This window comes from Thamnophis sirtalis, unplaced genomic scaffold (assembly GCF_051295495.1).
Source record: "Thamnophis sirtalis isolate CommonGarterSnake01/CBP01778 unplaced genomic scaffold, rThaSir2_p1.2 scaffold_5, whole genome shotgun sequence".
NCBI lineage: Eukaryota > Metazoa > Chordata > Lepidosauria > Squamata > Natricidae > Thamnophis > Thamnophis sirtalis.
This window is the reverse complement of record NW_028261385.1, coordinates 115,383,908-115,402,134: the sequence shown is the minus strand read 5'-3', so window position 1 is coordinate 115,402,134 and position 18,227 is coordinate 115,383,908.

Genomic DNA, 18,227 nt, shown 5'->3' with positions numbered 1-18,227 from the left:
CATTTTAGCAAACATCTAAGAAATGCAATCTATCTAAATTTTATTGAGGTACTAAATTGTATAAATTGTATCTTCTTTGGTTGACAAACAAGGGATTAAGAAGTTGATAATGTTTCCCTGCAAATATATATTTTTAAAAATAGTCTTTATACTAAGGTCATTCCATTGGGACACAAAAGCAACTGAATCTTTTAGGAGTGACCTAACAGGCAAGTCATGGGGATTCTTTTGAAACAGTTTTGAATAACCTTGCTTGGAAATTTATACTTTTAAATATGAAATCTTTAAGCCATTAATGGACAATTTATTAATTAAAATAAGCAAACATGTTCTGCACAGATGATACCACTGTCGACACATTTTGAGACTTGCAATATTTATATGAAGACACTTAACATCTATGTGTACTGTTCACTTAGATATCTCTCATTTTGTAGAATTCTTTATTGCCTGGAATCCCATTTAGATTTTTTTTTTTAATTTTTCAGGCCAGAGTGGACATCTAAATTTCTCTACAATATGGGTGTCAAACTCGATTGCATCACGTGACATCACGTGATGTATCACAACTTTTGTCTTTGTACAGCTGAGTGGGCATGGCCTGTGCATGATGCATCCATTCCGTGGGCCGCCAGTTTGACACCCCTGCTCTACAGGCTTATTTAAGCAGTTAGGTCTTTGTTTCCTCCCCTACTTACTGTATTGCTCCCCTCAGTGTTCTGTGCACCTTCGGCATTTAGTCATGCCAGCCACATGACCACGGAGACGTCTTCGGACAGCGCTGGCTCTTTAGCTTTGAAACGGAGATGAGCACTGCCCCGTAGAGTCAGGAATGACTAGCACATATGTGCCAGGGGAACCTTTACCTTTACTTTATCTGCCACTTTGCCAATGTTGTTAATCAGGTGGGATTATTCAGGTGTCAAGCCTTGTGATATCCTGCAGGTCAAGGACTTTTAAGTTGATTTCTCCTCTTACCTTAATACTGACTGGAAACTCACATAATGCTACATAGTACACCCACTCCCATTCTCCTTAGTCAGACCACGATAATGGTATCGAAGGCCACTAAGAATTCAAAGAAAACCATTCAAAGATTGCACCCTGGCTCCGTCAGACAATATTTTGCAGAGATGTTTCAAAAGAAAGGAAAATAATCAAGATTGCAACAGAATTAAAAAGGAGAAAAAAGATTGGAAAGAAGAAACATCGAAATTTTAAGTTAAAAAAAAAACTTGGTAAATGGGTGGAGAGAATATGAGAGAAGTGAAGTTCCTGAGAAACTAAAATAAAGTGGTTGAAAGGAGGAAAGAAAGAAAAGGATTTACTAGTTGAATAGAATGAAATTTGGTAAATATAGACAGCAGTATATATTAAATATGATGGGAGGGAAATAGATTAATAGTATTACTTGTGAATAATTAATAAAATGAAATGTTACTACATAAAATTAAATTTGAGGATATATGTTATTAAGAGTAAAACAGAATAATAGATGAAAATGATATGTTAAATTTGATTAATTTAGAGAGGCAAGTAATGATATTGTTTATATATTAAGAAGAAATTAAAACTAAGCGGAAGAATGTGGATTGAAAATAAGATGACTGAAATGTAAAATGAAAATATAATGTAAAATGAAATATACATAAAAGAAAATGTAAAGAGGGGGAAAACTGGACAACACTTTGTTTATAAAATAAGTTAAAATATGTAACAAAAAATCTTTGTTTTTTAAAAGAACCATGACCATGAAGGCAGAAAGGACTTCCTGAACATAACAGAGACAAGGGTTTGTTTCCAACTTGTGAAAGTTGGTATGGCATTTTCTTTTCAAGGACTGGGTGATGGCTGCTCAGACTATATACCAGGAAGTAATGGGCAGTGCCTTTAGCAGAACAAAGAGGCAGAAACATCTGAAGGAATCTGATAACAACCCAGAAATACCATGGATTAAAAATGAAGTGAAGATTAAAAATCCCAAAATCTGCTACCGCTTAATTTAAATTTCATTGCTGCCTTTGAACTGAGTTTTGGTTCAGATAAAGCCTTAGAAACATTTTCTTCTTTTATCTTAAGAGAATCAGTTTTATCATGCAGAATTGATTATTGGTCTGGTCCTAGAATAAGATAAGAAGGCTAATTATTCTTCCAAAATGGGCAATTCTTTTTTTATTCTTGTTTGAAAAACTTTCCATAAAAATATATATTAAAAAAAAACCAGAATGGTTAACACTGATACTCTTTCTACCTTTTCCATTGCCATGCAGTAAAAAAAGAGCAGAGAAAATTAATACAAGCTATACGTTTAATACATTCTTGTGCTTTTCCACATAATATTAATATGGTTTGTGGGATGTGGTGAGGAGTCAGCACTGGAAAATCCAGCTGTATTTGCTTATTGTTTTCTAGTCACCAGAGTAACCAGAAGGGACTAGTCTCTCAAGCAATCCAGATGAGTGAAAGCAGCAAACATGGATTCTCCTTATGCCTTGTTCAAAGATGCCCTGACACAGGAACATTTTCCTTAAATAGCCTCTTTGGGCAACTCAGACTTGGTGCATCACCCTTTCAAAATATACTTTTTACACATTTTGCATATTTTCCCCTTATCCAAACATTTTATTTTGTTCTGCATGACTCAAATAATATTCCCTGGAAAAAACTTCTTGGCAAAGAAAAGGCAGTTATGTTCTCTGTTAAACTTTATTGGTTGAATGAGTAATGTTACTTTAGTACACAGTAGTCTCTGGCATGCATTTATTTATTTATTTTATATTTCATGTTTCTTAACTGCCTCAGAGAGAGCTCTGGAGAGTCTGTATGTGGTGTCTGTGTGTTGGGTGACCTTGCAATGAACAAATTATCATAGATCAAGGAATATCTCTCTCTCTCACACACAAACAACACACATATATACAGACACACACACAGACACACAAACACACGGGCTCTGTGTGTGTCTGTGTGTGTATTCATATATCAAGGAATATGAAATAGAGTGACCAAGAACCAATGGTCACTCTGACTCAGCTCCACAATCTTGTGTGGAGATTAACAGAATGTCAACTGTCCGACTAGTGAACCCAAAATAAGGAAACACTCTCGGAACCTTTGAATTCTCAAAAGTAAAACTTTATTGGATACATCATATTGATACTGAAGAAACAAAACTAGCTTTTCCCACGCAAATGCTTGCCTAGTTAAACAATAACTTCCTCTTCTCCCCACACCTGGGTGACCACATTGTCCATTTATGAGGCTGATGTCTCACCATCTCTGCATATATTTTCTTCAGCATTCCATTTGCCCCTTCCCTCCCTCGAGTTCATTGGCAAGTTGAAAAGCATTAAGGGTTGAAAGAAGCAAAGCGGTTCAATCTTGACATGCTGGCCCACTAAAGGAAAAGGACACCTGGAAAATATTGAGCATAGTGTCAAGGCTCTGACTAATGAACCCAAGCAAATCTGAGACTTGGCTCCTTCTCAAAGGTATTCTTTATTGGGTACATCATATCGGCACAGCTTCAATGGAAAACTAATTTTAAATCTTTGCCGCAGTTTCAGTATAATTAAACTAGGAAATAACCTCTTCCCTAAGTGTCACAGATCACGTTGGCCAATTGGGGTAATTGGCGAGCTCTTACGGCACTCCTCCCCCAACCTTATCTGTTGCTAGTAGAGATGATCTTGGTTCTCACAAGAAAGCTCTTTGTTGTGTCTAGTAATGCATTCCAACCTCCTTTCACCCTTCCTCCTCTGTGGCAACTGAGGAAGAGAAATATGGCTATGGCCAAGGTTTGGTTCAAAGTTAACACATAGATTAGAGAGGGCTGAAAGCCCTATGAAGCGTTATGTAAGTCTAACTGCTATTGCTATTGCTATCTACACTGCCCAATGTCTTTCTGTTTTGGTCAATTTCCAGGAAGTGTAGGCACAGGGTTGCAGCGTCCATTTTGCATTTCTTTGGAGTAGAATGGCCCCCACTGCCACATCACTAGCATTAGCTTGTATTACAAATGGTTCCTCCGGGTTCAGATGTTTAAGGGTTGGCTCCACTGCAAAAGGCCTTTGAGCTTTTTGAAAGTCACTTGGCAATCCAAAGTCCAATTGGCTGGCAGCCTCGGTTTGGGTTTCATCTCCCCTCTGCCTGTTTTTAATAGTTCAGTGATAGAGTTAGGGTTAGGCAGGGCTATCTGTGCAAATGAGGGGATGAATTGGTGGTAGAAGTTGGAGAAGCCCAAGAAACTCTGCAGTTGCTTTCTGGTCTAGGGAGACTTCACACTCTAGAATAGCTTTTACCTTTCTGGGGACCATTTCCACTCCCTCACTGGATATGCAGTATTTCAATAGTCAAAACTGATTTTGTGGAAGTCACACTTGGATAGTTTAGTGTAGAGCTTGGCTTTCAATAGCTTTCCTAGCACTTCCACACACTAACTTTATGTGGTCTTCCATTGTCTCAGAATAAATGAGGATGTCATTCAGGTACACCCCCCTCCTTTATACAGGTGCTTATGTAGTACTTCATTGATTTGTTGCATGAACACCGCAGGTGCTCCTTACACTCTAAGAGATAATTGAAAGTGGTTTTCCACTCATCACCCTCTTTTATTCTCACTCAGTAATATGCTTCTCTCAAGTCCACTTGGTGAACACTCTTCCCTTGGCCAGGTATCCCAGCATGTCCTTCATGAGGGGGAGACGGTATATGTTTTCCATTGATCCCCTTAAACTCCATGCATAATCTCAAAGACCCATCTTTCTTTCTTTTTTTATTTGAAGAGCACTCGAAATGCCACCATAGATTTTGCCAGTTGGATGAAGACCCTAGCTAGACTTTTATCCACGAAAGCTTCTGAGCTCCTCCATCTCCCTTGGGATCATTGAATACATCTTTGGTTTGGGTAATTTTGCCCCAGGCATTATTTCAATGGCATAGTCAGTGGGGCAATGGGGAGGGAGTACATCTGATTCCCATTCGCTGAATGCTTCAGCTAGGTCCTGGTATTCTCTCTCAGAATATAATTGATCATCCATTAGGACTCCAAGCTCCCTCTCACAGTTGCTGATTTTGTACTTATACCTTTGATTTTTCCTGTCTAAATGTGAAACTTCGCTTTTCTCCACATTAAAATTCATTTTGTTGATAGGGCCCATTGTTCAAGTTTGTCATGATGTTTGTGGATCCTGAGCTTGTCTTCTGAGGTGTTGGCTATTCCTGCCAGTTTAGTATCATCTTCAAATTGTGTGAGTTCCCCTTCTATTCCCTCATCTAAGTCATTTGAAGATATTGAAGAGTACCGGGCCTAAGATGGAGTCTTGTGGTACTCCACTGCTTACTTCTCTCTGTGTGGATGTAGTACGTTAAAGAGTACTCATCGAATATGGTTTATCAGCCAGATAAAAATCCATCTGGTGGTGATGTTGTCTATTCCACATTTTCCTAACATACCAAGAAGTAGATTGTGGTCTACTTTGTCAAATGCCTTACTGAAATCCAGGTATACTATGTCCACAGCATTTCGCTCGTCTACTAATTTAATCACTTTATGATATAAGAATGATATAAGATTGGTTTCTCCTGATCTGTTTTTAACAAACCTGTTGTCAGGGTTCCAAGTAGCATCTTCCATAAAAGGCAAACGTTGGCTTCCAGGCCTGACACCCATGCTGGCCACTAGTTATAACTTTATTTGCATTCTAGTTGTTCGCAGATCTGTTTTTTTGATGATCTTTTCCAGGCTCTTCCCAGGTATTGATGTTAGGCTGATTGGTCTGTAGTTTTCCGAGTCTGTCCTCCCCCTTTCTTGAAGATGGGAACAATATCAGCCCTTTCCCAATCTTCAGGTACTTCCCTGGTGCTCCAGGATGAGCATGATAAAGGACCAAAATGGCAGGGACCTAACAGAGGCAGAAGAGATTAAGAAGAAATGGCAAAATTACACAGAAGAACTATACAAGAACAAGCTTAGGGCCCCTGATAACCATGATGAGGTGGTCACTGACCTCAAGTCAGACATCCTGAAATGTGAAATCAAATGGGGCTTAGAGGTCTGAGCAGCAACAAAGCTAGTGGAGATGATATTATTCCAGCTGAGATATTCAAAATCTTAAAAGATGATGCAGTAAAGTGCTATACTCAATTTGGCAGAAAATTTGGAAAACTCAACAATGGCAACAGGATTGGAAAAGATCAGTTTAAATTCCAATTCCAAAGAAGGGCAATGCCAAAGAATGTTTCACATGCTAGCAAAGTTTTGCTCAAAATCCTATAAACAAGGCTCCAGCAGTACGTAGACCACGAAATACCAGAAGTACAGGCAGGATTCCAAGAGGCAGAGGAATTAGAGATCGAATTACCAACAAACACTGGATCATGGAGAAAGCTAGGGAGTTCCAGAAAAAACATCTACCTCTGCTTCATTGACTATGCTAAAGCCTTTGATTGTGGCAAATTGTGGCAAGTTCTTAAAGAGATGGGAGTACCAGACCATCTTATTTATCTCTTGAGAGATCTATATGTGGGTCAAGAAGCAAGAGTGAGAACTGGACACGGAACCACAGATTGGTTCAAAATTGAAAAAGGAGTCTGGCAAGGCTGTATACTGTCACCCTGCCTATTAAACATATATACAGAGCACATCATGAGAAAGACAGGCCTAGATGGATCAAAAGTAGGTATTAAGATTGCCGGTAGAAATACCAACAACCTCAGATATGCAGACAATACCACTCTGATGGCAGACGGTGAAGAGGAACTAAAGAGCCTCTTGATGTGGGTGAAGGAGGAGAATGCAAAAGTTGAAACTCAACATTAAGAAAACTAAGATCATGGCATCTGGCCCTCTCAATTCCTTGCAAATAGATGGTGGGGGGGGGAAAATTGAGGTAGTAAGAGATTTTGTTTTCCTGGGTTCCAAGATCACTGCAGATCGGGACTACAGCCAAGAAATTAAAAGACACTTGCTCCTGGGGAGGAAAGCTATGGCAAATCTAGACAGTATACTAAAAAGCAGAAACTGCTAACAAAAGTGTGTATACTCAAGATTATGGTTTTCCCAATGCCAATGTATGGCTGTGAAAGTTGGACCATAAGAAAGGCTGACACCAAAGAATTGAGGCTTTTGAACTATGGTGCTGGAGAAGACTCCTGTGAGTCCCTTGGACAGCAAGGCGATCAAACTGGTCAGTCCTAGAGGAGACTTCTAGAGGAGATCAATCCTGACTGCTCTTTGGAAGGCCAGATCCTGAAGATGAAACTTAAATACTTTGGCCACCTATTGAGAAGGAAGGACTCACTGGAGAAGAGCCTCATGCTGGGAAAGATTGAGAGCAAAAGAAGAAGGGGATGATAGAGAATGAGGTGGTTGGATGGAGTCACTGAAGCAGTGGGCATGACCTTAAATGGACTCCAGGGGATGGTAGAGGACAGGAAGGCCTGGAGTAACATTGTCCATGGGGTCGCGATGGGTCGGACATGACTTCGCAACTAACAATAATTAATTTTTTGCCTATTTATGTATCTTTTATTTTCTGTCCTGTATTTATTTTTATTCTCCACCAGGGTCTTCGTCCTTGCCTATTGGGATCTCAGGCTTAATTTGTTGCCTTCTCTTCCATCATTCGCTGCTCCGACCTCTTGTCGTTTTCTCTGCCAGCTCCATTCTCTCTTTCAGTGCTCAGGTCTTTTCAGCCCTGTCTCTGCTCTGGTCAGCTCTCTCAGCCTGCTGTTCAGTTTTCTGGTTGGCTCAACTTCACTGTCTGGTCTGCTCTGCTCAGCCTGCCATTCAACTTTAGAGATCAGAGCTTTCTAACTCAATGGGCCTCTGCTGCTGTGTTGCCCATCTCTGTTGCTACGATCTCCTCTCCACCAATTCTGCATTCTGAGCACTTCCCTTTCATCCAGGACACATGTGCTTGCCACCTCCTGTGTGCCCACCCATGGGAGCAGGGCTGAGAAGGCAGGGTAGTCTCTTGCTGGCTTCAGGGAGGCTACATGGATCAGATCTAAGGCTGACCATGTTGCAGCCTGGATGGCTGCATCAAGTTGTAGGTCAGTGCCACACTCACATCAGCACCTATTATAAATATGCCCTGCTCACCAACCTGGTCTCGCAGCCCCCTTTCACTGGGACTACTCTGCCTCCATGTAGGAAAGCCACAGCCACTGGCGGCACAACCACTGGCAGTGCTGCCAATCTCTCCCCTTCCCCTCGTCCCTTCCTGAGTGCAGAGGAAGGAAGAAGATGGGAATAAGATGGAATGAGACCTTTAGGACCATGGCACTCCTGTCTGCCAACCTGGGATGGGCAATAGGCAATTGCAGGGGCTGAGGGGGGAATGGAGCAGGTGAATGGTGGTATGTGCAGCTTCTAGCATTGTGGGGCGAGAGGGGGAGGAAGCAGAACTGCCCTTTCGACATCAAGCATAGAGTCAGTCCAGACCAGGGGTGGGTTTCAACCAGTTCGCGGCGTCCCTGCGAACCGGTTGGTCGGCGAACCCAGAAGTAAGTAACTTCCGGGAACGCCCGCCTGTGCTCCTTACCCGGTTTTGATGAGTTCTGCACTTCCACGCATGCGCAGGACGCATACAGCGCCTGCGCGATCCTCCAGGAGCAGCTGGAGCATCGCACAGACGCTAGTACGCATGCATGCACCGCGCGCGTGCACGAGGACGCCACCAGCCCTGTTCTAACCGAACCGGTTGGAACGGGGCGAGAAACCCACCCCTGGTCCAGACATGGAGGCAATGGAGGGGATGGTGGAAGAAAAGGGAAGCTGTTGCTCCGCAGGGTATTTTTTAGCTGCCAGAGGCTCCGTGCAGAGGCTTCCCATTTTGATCCCTCCCCCATCATCGCCTCCGCACCTGATGAGGCAACGAAGGGAACATTTAAGGCATTTCCCGTGCAGGGTCATCCTTCTTGAGAATCCCTACCACCTTCTAGAGAATATTTTCTTTAAAATCAGAGGAGGGGGAGGGGGCAAAATGGGGAAGGAGGGAAAGTTACCCCCTAGGGCAACTGTAACTGTGTTTGGGTTCTGCAGAGAAGTTGTCAGAAGGAATTAACTCAGAAGGAAGGATGTTGCAACTGCAAATATGACTTTTTTGGGGGGGAGTAAAATTGTACCTGCTCATTACATGCTGGCTGGACTAAAGAAATGTACTCTCCAAGAAGGAAAGGCTCTCTTCTGAGCCTTTCCAACACTTTTGGAGAAACTTTCCATCATCCCACATGGGGAAAAAAAACCCCGTCTTTGAGTTCTTGAGTCTCATTTTTGCAGGCTGCCTTGATCCTCTGAATTAAGGTTCTTAGTGAACCGAATTTGGCAGATGGCAAAAGAGATCCTATTCGACAGGCACTCTCTCTTTTCCCAGGGGCAGGACCACTCAACACTCAGCAGGGAATACGTGTATTAGAAGAAGAAGAAAGACTGTGGTGCAAAAATTCCCCAGTCAAGGTCTCCTTTACAGGAACAAAAAGTATTATGAGATCTTATAACTCTTTTTATATTGCACAGGAAGGTGACTCATGCCCTACCCACCCCACCCCCAATAATTATGTGTGATTAGGGGAGCAATAAGGAGGGAGGAGAATGTGAACTGTACTTGCATGTTCTGATGGGTTTCTCTGTATGAAGGCAGTTGGTAAGTATGAACAGACAATAATGGTTTATAGATGCAGATGCAGATTCATTTGTTGGTGGGGATCCTTATTTTATAGGCAATTAACAAGTAGTCATTAATTTAGATTTATTTTTGTCCTGGCCCTGGAATGTGAGTTTGACACATGCACACCCAGCATGTGGGTGCAAACGTAGACTTTTATAGAAGGAATATCCTACTTTTCAACTTTCTCACAATATAGCTGAGCATGTTAGTTGAAAAGGGTTTAAATTTATTTAGTCAAGAAATTATCTTATTTTAAATAATAATATACAAGCACAATCCCTTTAAGTATACTGTATGAAACAGTCTCTCTTTCTTTAAGTAAACTATTTATCCAGTTGAAAACATTGTTTATCTTGGGAGTTCTTTTTCTGGCAATGAAAATGTAATCTCTCTCTCAATTGATTTAAAAATAAAGAGCTACTTTTGTGACCGCCTTTTCTCCTATTAAAAATACAACTGTTAGCCCTTTATCAAACTTGCTGACAATCTATTGTGTGGTTTCTGATGTGATTTGCACAAATTGGAAACTATACATATGAGTGTGTGTGTAGATTATTGTGATTTTGGTAGAAAAACAATCATTAATAGACTGGGAATAAGCCAAGTGATCACTTGTACCCATCCCTCTCCTTGTTCCTTTCTTTGGCCAAGTATAAAGCAGGAGAACACAGTAGATTCCCAAAGTACCTAGAGATTCTGTAGTGCTGATGTAAGAGAGGGCAACCTGAAGGGGAATCTGGAAAGACAGCTATAAACAGGGCAGGCTATGTTGTAATCTCCTGAACTCATATTTAGTCATAATTTTCACCAACAGGAATACTACACATGCTAAGTATGTTTGAATTGGACTTTTCCACAATTGCATTCAGGCTGTGAAAGGGGCACTATATATCTTCAAGAGAGATAAAAAATAATATTTGCATTGAATACCAAATTTGATGAATTTCAAAGCAGTTGAGTTCCACTGTATTTTCTTGGGCTGCAAGATTATTGCAGACAGTCACTGCAGCCATGAAATTAAAAGATGCTTGCTCCTTGTGAGGAAAGCTGTGGCAAACCTAGACAACATATTAAAAAGCAGAGACACCACCTATCTGACAAAGGTCCATATAGTCAAAGCTATAGTTTCCCCAGTAGTAATATATGGCTGTGAGAGTTGGACCATAATGAATGCTGAGCGCCGAAGAACTGATGCTTTGAAATTGTGGTGTCGGAGCAGATTCTTTATGTTTATGTTTTTTATGTTTTATTAAACATTTATAGGCCGCCCTTTTCCCTGAGGGGACTCAGGGCGGCTTACAATAATAGGGGAGGGGAGTGCAGGACAAAACACAAAAAGAAAATGTGAGTAAAAATAATTAGCGGTAAAACACAACATTCATTCAACATTCGGAGGGGCGAGAGTAAAGTCTTATCCCCAGGCCTGACGGGATAGCCAGATCTTGAGGGCTGTGCGGAAGGCCTGGACGGTGGTGAGGGTGCGGATCTCCACAGGGAGATTGTTCCATAGCGTCGGAGCTGCAACTGAGAAGGCTCTCCTCCGTGTAGTCGCCAGTCGGCACTGACTGGCGGATGGAATTCGGAGGAGGCCTACTCTATGCGATCTGATGGGACGGAGGGAGGTAATTGATTCTTGAGAGTCCCTTGGACTGCAAGGAGATCAAATCAGCTAATCCAAAAGAAATTAACCCTGTTTTTCTGGAAGATATTGAAATTGAAGTATGTGTCCTTCCAAAGTGTCAAAATGAGGATTCATTCGAAAAATCATGGTTGGGAAAGATTTAAGGCAAAAGAAGGGGACGGCAGAGGATGAGATGGCTGGATAGTGTCACTGATGCAATGAACATTAATTTGGGCAACTCTGGGAGACAGTGGAGAAAAGGGGAGCCTGGCATGCTGTGATCATGGGGTCAGATATGACCTCAGTCTGATGAAGAGTCAGATATGACCTAGTGACAACAAATTATTTGTCGGATGCCAATGTCTTAAGTTTTATCAAGTGCTGCAGCTGAGTATCAAAAAAGTATTACGGTATACACCTCAAGAACGACTGTTGACTTACCTGAATGGTCCTTCTATGTGCGCTGCGAGGGGAATCCAAGCATGGGTTAACTTTGTCCATTAGCCTAGAGACTGAGTTATGTAAATTGCTGGCCATGCCTCCTCTGACTGGACTTGTTCAGTTTGGTAGGAAGGTTCAGCCCATTTCAGAGATGCAAAAGGAAGCATAGATGTCAAGGTAAGTCAGGTAGGTAATTGGAGAAAGATAAGTCCAGGCCCAGAACAGCCGAAGCCGAGGGCGGGTTTGGATTCTCCTTGCAGCGCACATGGAAGGACTGTTCAGGTAAGTCAACGGTCGTTCTCCTGTGCGCTGCTTGGAGAATCCAAGCATGGGACATGCCAAAGCAATAAACTTCAGGGGTGGGAGCGAGGCTGGTCAGGTGTCGTAGCCGAAGAAACTACCCTTTGCAGCACGCACCATCCAGAAGACACCTCAGCCAAGGCATAAACGTCCACTTTGTAATGGCGGATAAAGGGCAACGGCGATGACCAGGTCGCTGCCCTGCATATGTCCTCCACCAAGGCTTGGGTTGCCCAGGCAGCATCGTGGCAGCACTTCTGGTGGAATGGGGAGTGATGTGACTGGGAACCAGTCGGGACTGACAGTCATAGGCGAGGGCAATACACGCCTTCAACCAGTGGCCAATAGTATGAGAGCATGCCTTCTGGCCCATGGTGGCTGGTTGGAAAGACATGAATAGGGCCTCCGTCCTCCTGAACGATGCAGTGCATCGCAAATAGTGGCAAAGTGAACGACGGATGTCGAGATGATGCCAATGTCGTTCCCTGGAGTAAGTTGGATGTGGGCAGAAATCCGGGAGAGTGAGCTCTTGTGACTTGTGGAAACACGAGTTGACTTTTGGAAGGAATGTTGAGTCAGTGAGTATCAACACATGGTTGGACGTCACCAGGTCTCGAAACTCGCAGAGGGCTAGGCGGATACTCGTAGCTCCAGCCAATTGATGCTGTTCCTCAGCTCCCAGGCAGTCCAACGACCTTGTGCCACTCGATCCAGGGCATGGGCTCCCCACCCGAACTGGCTCACATCTGTGATCCGCTCCAGTTCCTTGAAGAGGCATCCCTGAGGATGCTGGCCAACATCCACCAATGGAGTGATAGGGACACCTTGGTCGGTAAGCAAGTCCTGGTCTAAGAGTGACTGGTATGAGCCCTTTGAAAGGGGAGGAGAAACCACTGGAGAGGTCACGCGTGGAACCTCACCCAAGGGACAATGTCTATGCAAGATATTATCTTCCCTAGAAGCTGGGACAATACTGCGAGGGAAGGTGACTTCTGATTGAGCCCTTGACTCACCAGGGAGTGCAGGCTCTGTTGCCTCTCTCAAGAGAGGAACACAATACATGTTTCCGAATTGATGACCATCCCAAGATGCAGAAGAGACGTGGTCGGGTTCAGATGGCTCTTTGGGAAGTTCAGTACAAAGCCGTGATCTTGCAAGGTGTCGATCATCAACTGTAGGTGGTGACAAGCCTGGTCCCGGGAAGACGATAAGACCAAATGTCATCTAGATAACAATTGACCCTTACGGGAACTGTCCTCAGTGAGGCTGCGATCACTGCCAGCAATTTGGTGAAGGTTTGCGGGGCGATGATAGGCCTAATGACAGGGCGCGGTACTGGAAATGACGCCCTACAAAGTGGAAGTGCAGGAACCTTCGATAGGCTGGATGTATCGGCATGTGTAAGTATGCCTCCTTGATGTCGATGGAGGTGAGGAGATCGCCTTGGTGAATGCATGCTAGAATGTTTTTGAGTGATTGCATTTTGCATTTTTGATACTTTAGATAGAAGTTGAGCCATTTCAAGTCTAGGATGGCCTGCCATCCTCCTGAGTTCTTGGGAACTAGGAAGAGTATGGAGTAAAATCCTAGACCCTCCTGCCCTCTTGGCACCTGTTCTATGACGTTGATGGAAATGAGGTGCTGAATTTCTGTTTCCATCAGGCACCTTTTTACCTGGCCCCTAGGAACTGGGCATCTGATGAAATGTCTTGGGGGGATGGCCAGGAATTCCAGAGTGAGGCCCAGCCTCACGGTCTGAAGAGCCCAGGCATCTGAGGTTGTGGCTTCTCATTGGTGGGCGAATGTAGTCAAGCGCCCGCCAATAGGGCCAACCTACGAAAGGACCAGTTGCTCGTTCCACAAAAGGGCCGCCGGGCCTGAGTCTGCTGTTGGTGCTGGTGCCTATCTCTGTCCCTAGTATTGGCTCTGTCCTGAAACCTGTCCTGAGACTGAGAAAATGATCTATTAGATAGAGGGGTATAGGGAAAGAGAGAATACTCCGAATCCCCAACACGAAAGGGCTTCAAGGATAAGGCTGTTGCCTCCTATCTGTGTGCCTGGCGGATGAAGGGAACACCTTTTGCTTGTCCCACATCTCAATCAATATAGGATCTAGTGCTGCTCCAAAGAGGGAACCACCCTTGAAGGGGGTGGAAGCAAGGCACCATTTAGAGCGTACGTCCGCCTGCCTATGGCATAGCCATAAGAGGCAACGAGACGCTGTGTTGGATGCCACAGCTCGGGATGCGAACTTGGCTGCATTGAGCGTGGCATCAGAGGAGAATAAGGCCGCTACCAGTTTGACAACATCTTAATGAAGGCACAAATCCTCTGGAGTTAACCTCTCCTGTAGCTGTCTTAACCAGACTAAAGAAGTTCTGTTGAAAAATGAGGCTGCCACAGTGGCACGCAATGCCCAGGCAGCCGCATGGTGCATTTTGCGAATAACTAGCTCTGCCTTGCGGTCCTCAGCCTTCAGATGGGATCTCAGATGGAATGAGAGCTGAGGAAGCCAAAGCCGCTATTGGAGGATTGACAGTGAGAAACTGTAAGATGGTGTCTAATTCCGTCGTGGAAGCGTAAAGCTTCCTGTCTGTCAGCTTCTGCTTTGCTGCTGCTTCAGCTGCCATGAAACGGGAAGGGGGGGGGCGTGTATGTGGGAGGGTTTTAATTGATGTGCTGGAGGACTGCTGGAGGAATGTTCTAGGATGTACCAGTCGTTGGGATTGCGCATGCGTACGTGTTTCCCGCCTGCATCAACGGCCTTCACATTCCATCTTGGCCTGTCTTTTTGAAGTTATCTCACACCTGACATTTGAAGGACTTATGATTGGACTGGAGCTTTGATCCTAAGGGGGGGGAACGGGCTTTGCTATATATCAATTGCTTTCGCGCCATATTATTCAGATTTTGCTTCACTGCTGCTCGCTTACCATTTATAATTAGTAAAAGTACTTTGGATTTCCAGCCCATGGAGTCTCTTGGTCTTCTTTCCTAATTATGGAATGGAGTGGGGCGTGACAAGAAGCAAAATCTGAAAATATCCCTTTCCAGGAGATTTTTCGTCTACCGAGAAGGGAAATAATGTCTTCTCCGACCAGAGAGGAGGAAGGCGCCGTTGGAGGGACGGATTCCAGTGAACTGGGACCTCCCGACCTTTCTTTACACCAGCCCAGCCCCTCTGACCGACCTTTGCACGAAGATTTATTTCAACTGCAAATTTCCAGTCAGCCTGAACCTTCCCCCCTACCCCGTTGGTCAACTTCAGTGGGGCAAAGAGAAATAGAGACAAGCTGGAATGCTGGACTCACCCAAAGACCACATCAACAAACTTCGCTGGAGCCAGGGGCCGTGAGAAAACCTCAGGCGGGTGAGTTCCATGAATATTGGAGCCAAAGAGACGATGAAGCAGAATGGAGAAATTATCAGCACCAGGGCCCCGTGAGAAGACCCCAGCGGAGTGAGTTACCTGATTATTGGAGTCAAACATTTTTGGAGGACAGGAGGGGGGAGGAGGAAAGAGACTGGAGAACTTGGCAACGTTACCCACGCCAGGATTCTCCCCCACCCCCCCCTCGGCCTGTATCACCCCCTGCGGCTAGAGGTTTCGCTGATCAAAGAGCACCTCCACCCCAGGCTCCCCCCCGAAGGCACCGTATGGCTAAAATCCCTCCTTTGCCTGTGCGTTTTAATGGGGCTTCTGCTAGCCTCGCCTCCTTTCTTATGCAGGTTTTTAACTACATGGAGATTTATGGCCGGGACTTTGAATCTGACATTTTAAGAGTCAGAATGGTCCTTTTATCTTTGGATGGTGAGGCGGCTGCGTGGTCGACTGCTTTGCATATGTCTGGTTCTCCCCTCTTGGGGAATTTCAACCGTTTTATGGCAGCTTTCCGTCGACGTTTTGATGACCCGTTGACTGAGAAGCGAAACAAATTGAAGTTTTTAACTTTTGACCAAGACGACAGGCCTGTCGCCGAATACATCCAAGAATTTCAATGTCTGTCTCAGTACATGAGAGGCTGGGGGGAGGATGCGATGCTGGACAGATTTGCTGAAGGCTTAAACCCTGAAATTTATCAACAATGTGTTAATCGTAACCTCCCGAGGCGCTTAATCACTTGGTTTGAGCATGCGGCTGACGCTGAGCTTGACTTAATTCGTCTGCGCTATGCCACTGAAGAAAAAAGGAAGCGGAAAGAAAGGGCTGCCAAGGCCCTCCCCCCTCCTGCTACTCAAGCGCTTTCCAAACGCCGAGGCGACGCGAGAGAGCCCCCTTCTGGCTCCTCCAGACCTTTAACATGTTTTCACTGTGGCAAGCTTGGGCATACCGCCCCCCTCTGTCGGGCGAAATCACCCCTCTCCGCCCAACCCCCTCCCAGACGTGAGAAGCCTGCTAGAGGCTCTGAAAAGAAAAAGAGGGAAACAGCTTTCGCTGGAGAAACCAACCCCCCTCCTCTTGCCCAACCATTGAAGGATGACGCGGATGCTAACTACTCTTCTTCTGATGACTCAGATGACGACGCTTCACCTCGCTGGGTGAGTTCAAACAAGGGGCCCCTTCTACTCCCTATTGAATTAAAAGTTCCTCCTGAGGGGACACCTGCCACCCTCCTAGCATTACTGGATTCCGGCTGTTCCCGGTCCATGATCAATCCAGCCATGGTTGAGAAATTAGGCCTCAAATTGCGCACTTTGAAAACCCCTATTGTTTTTTGCCAGATAGACGGATCCATTGCAGGGGGGGGGGCCGCCCATTTTTTTACTGAGCCATTGGAAATGACAATGGGTACCCACACTGAATTAATCTCTTTTGTGGTCGCACCTGGCATGGACAGACCACTTATTTTAGGCATCCCATGGCTCCGGAAATGGAACCCTCACATAAATTGGCGGACAGGCCGCTTGCGTATTCGTTCCAAAGTGCCTCCAGTGGGGGAGGGCTCTCCAACCCAGCCTGACGTCACTAACGTTCCTGAAGTGGCCGCTAGGGGGCAAGAGAGGATTGCAGGAGAGGAGAAAATTCCGAAAGAATATTTGGATCTTAAGGAGGTCTTCAGCGAGCAATCTTCGGACATTCTACCCCCCCACAGGCCTACTGATTGCTCCATTGACATTTTGCCCGGGGTCAAACTCCCAAAACCCCGCATTTACTCCATGTCACCCAGGGAAATGGAGGAGATGCGTTCTTTCATTGACAAAAATTTGAAACGTGGTTTCATTGAACCGGCCCGACCCAAGGTGGCGGCCCCTGTGCTATTTCGTGAGAAGAAAGATGGGTCTCTTCGTTTATGTTGTGACTTTAGGAACCTAAACGCCATCTGTTCTCAAAACCTCTACCCACTACCCTTGATGAAGGACTTATTGGCGCAATTGGGGAAGGGACGCATCTTCACAAAATTGGACCTGCGAGAAGCTTACTATAGAGTACGCATCAAGGAAGGGGACGAATGGAAGACCGCGTTCAACTGCCCTCTTGGTTGTTTCCAGTTCCGGGTTATGCCTTTTGGCCTACAGGGGGCTCCTGCTGTATTCATGCAATTTATTAATGAGATCCTACACGACCACCTCTATAAGGGCGTTATCGTATATCTGGACGATATCCTCATTTATACCCGCACTTACGACCACCACGTCAATCTGGTGCGCACTGTTTTGAAAAAACTCCGTGCTGCCAACCTGTATGCCAAGTTGTCTAAGTGTGAGTTTCACCAAGCTACTATTGACTATCTGGGCTATCGTATCTCCCCTGATGGCGTTGAAATGGACCCTGAAAAAGTGAAGGCGGTCACTGAATGGGACGCTCCCAAAACTCGTAAACAGTTGCAAAAGTTTTTGGGTTTCGCTAATTTCTACCGTCAATTTATTCCCTCTTTTGCCGACATTGCTCTACCCATTACTAATTTGCTCAAAACTAAAGGCGACCCGAAACCAAAACCCAGTAAGCCTTTGGACTGGACCATGGAATGCCAGGCGGCATTCGAAAAGCTTAAACGCCTTTTTGCAGCTGAACCAGTTCTTAAACATCCTGATCTCGACCAGCCGTTCGTTGTCCAGGCGGATGCCAGTGATGTCGCCGTTGGGGCTGTTCTGCTACAGGCCAATGACCAAGGTAACTTGCAACCTTGCGCGTACACCTCACGTAAACTCACTGACACGGAACGGCGCTGGGCGGTCTGGGAGAAAGAGGCTTT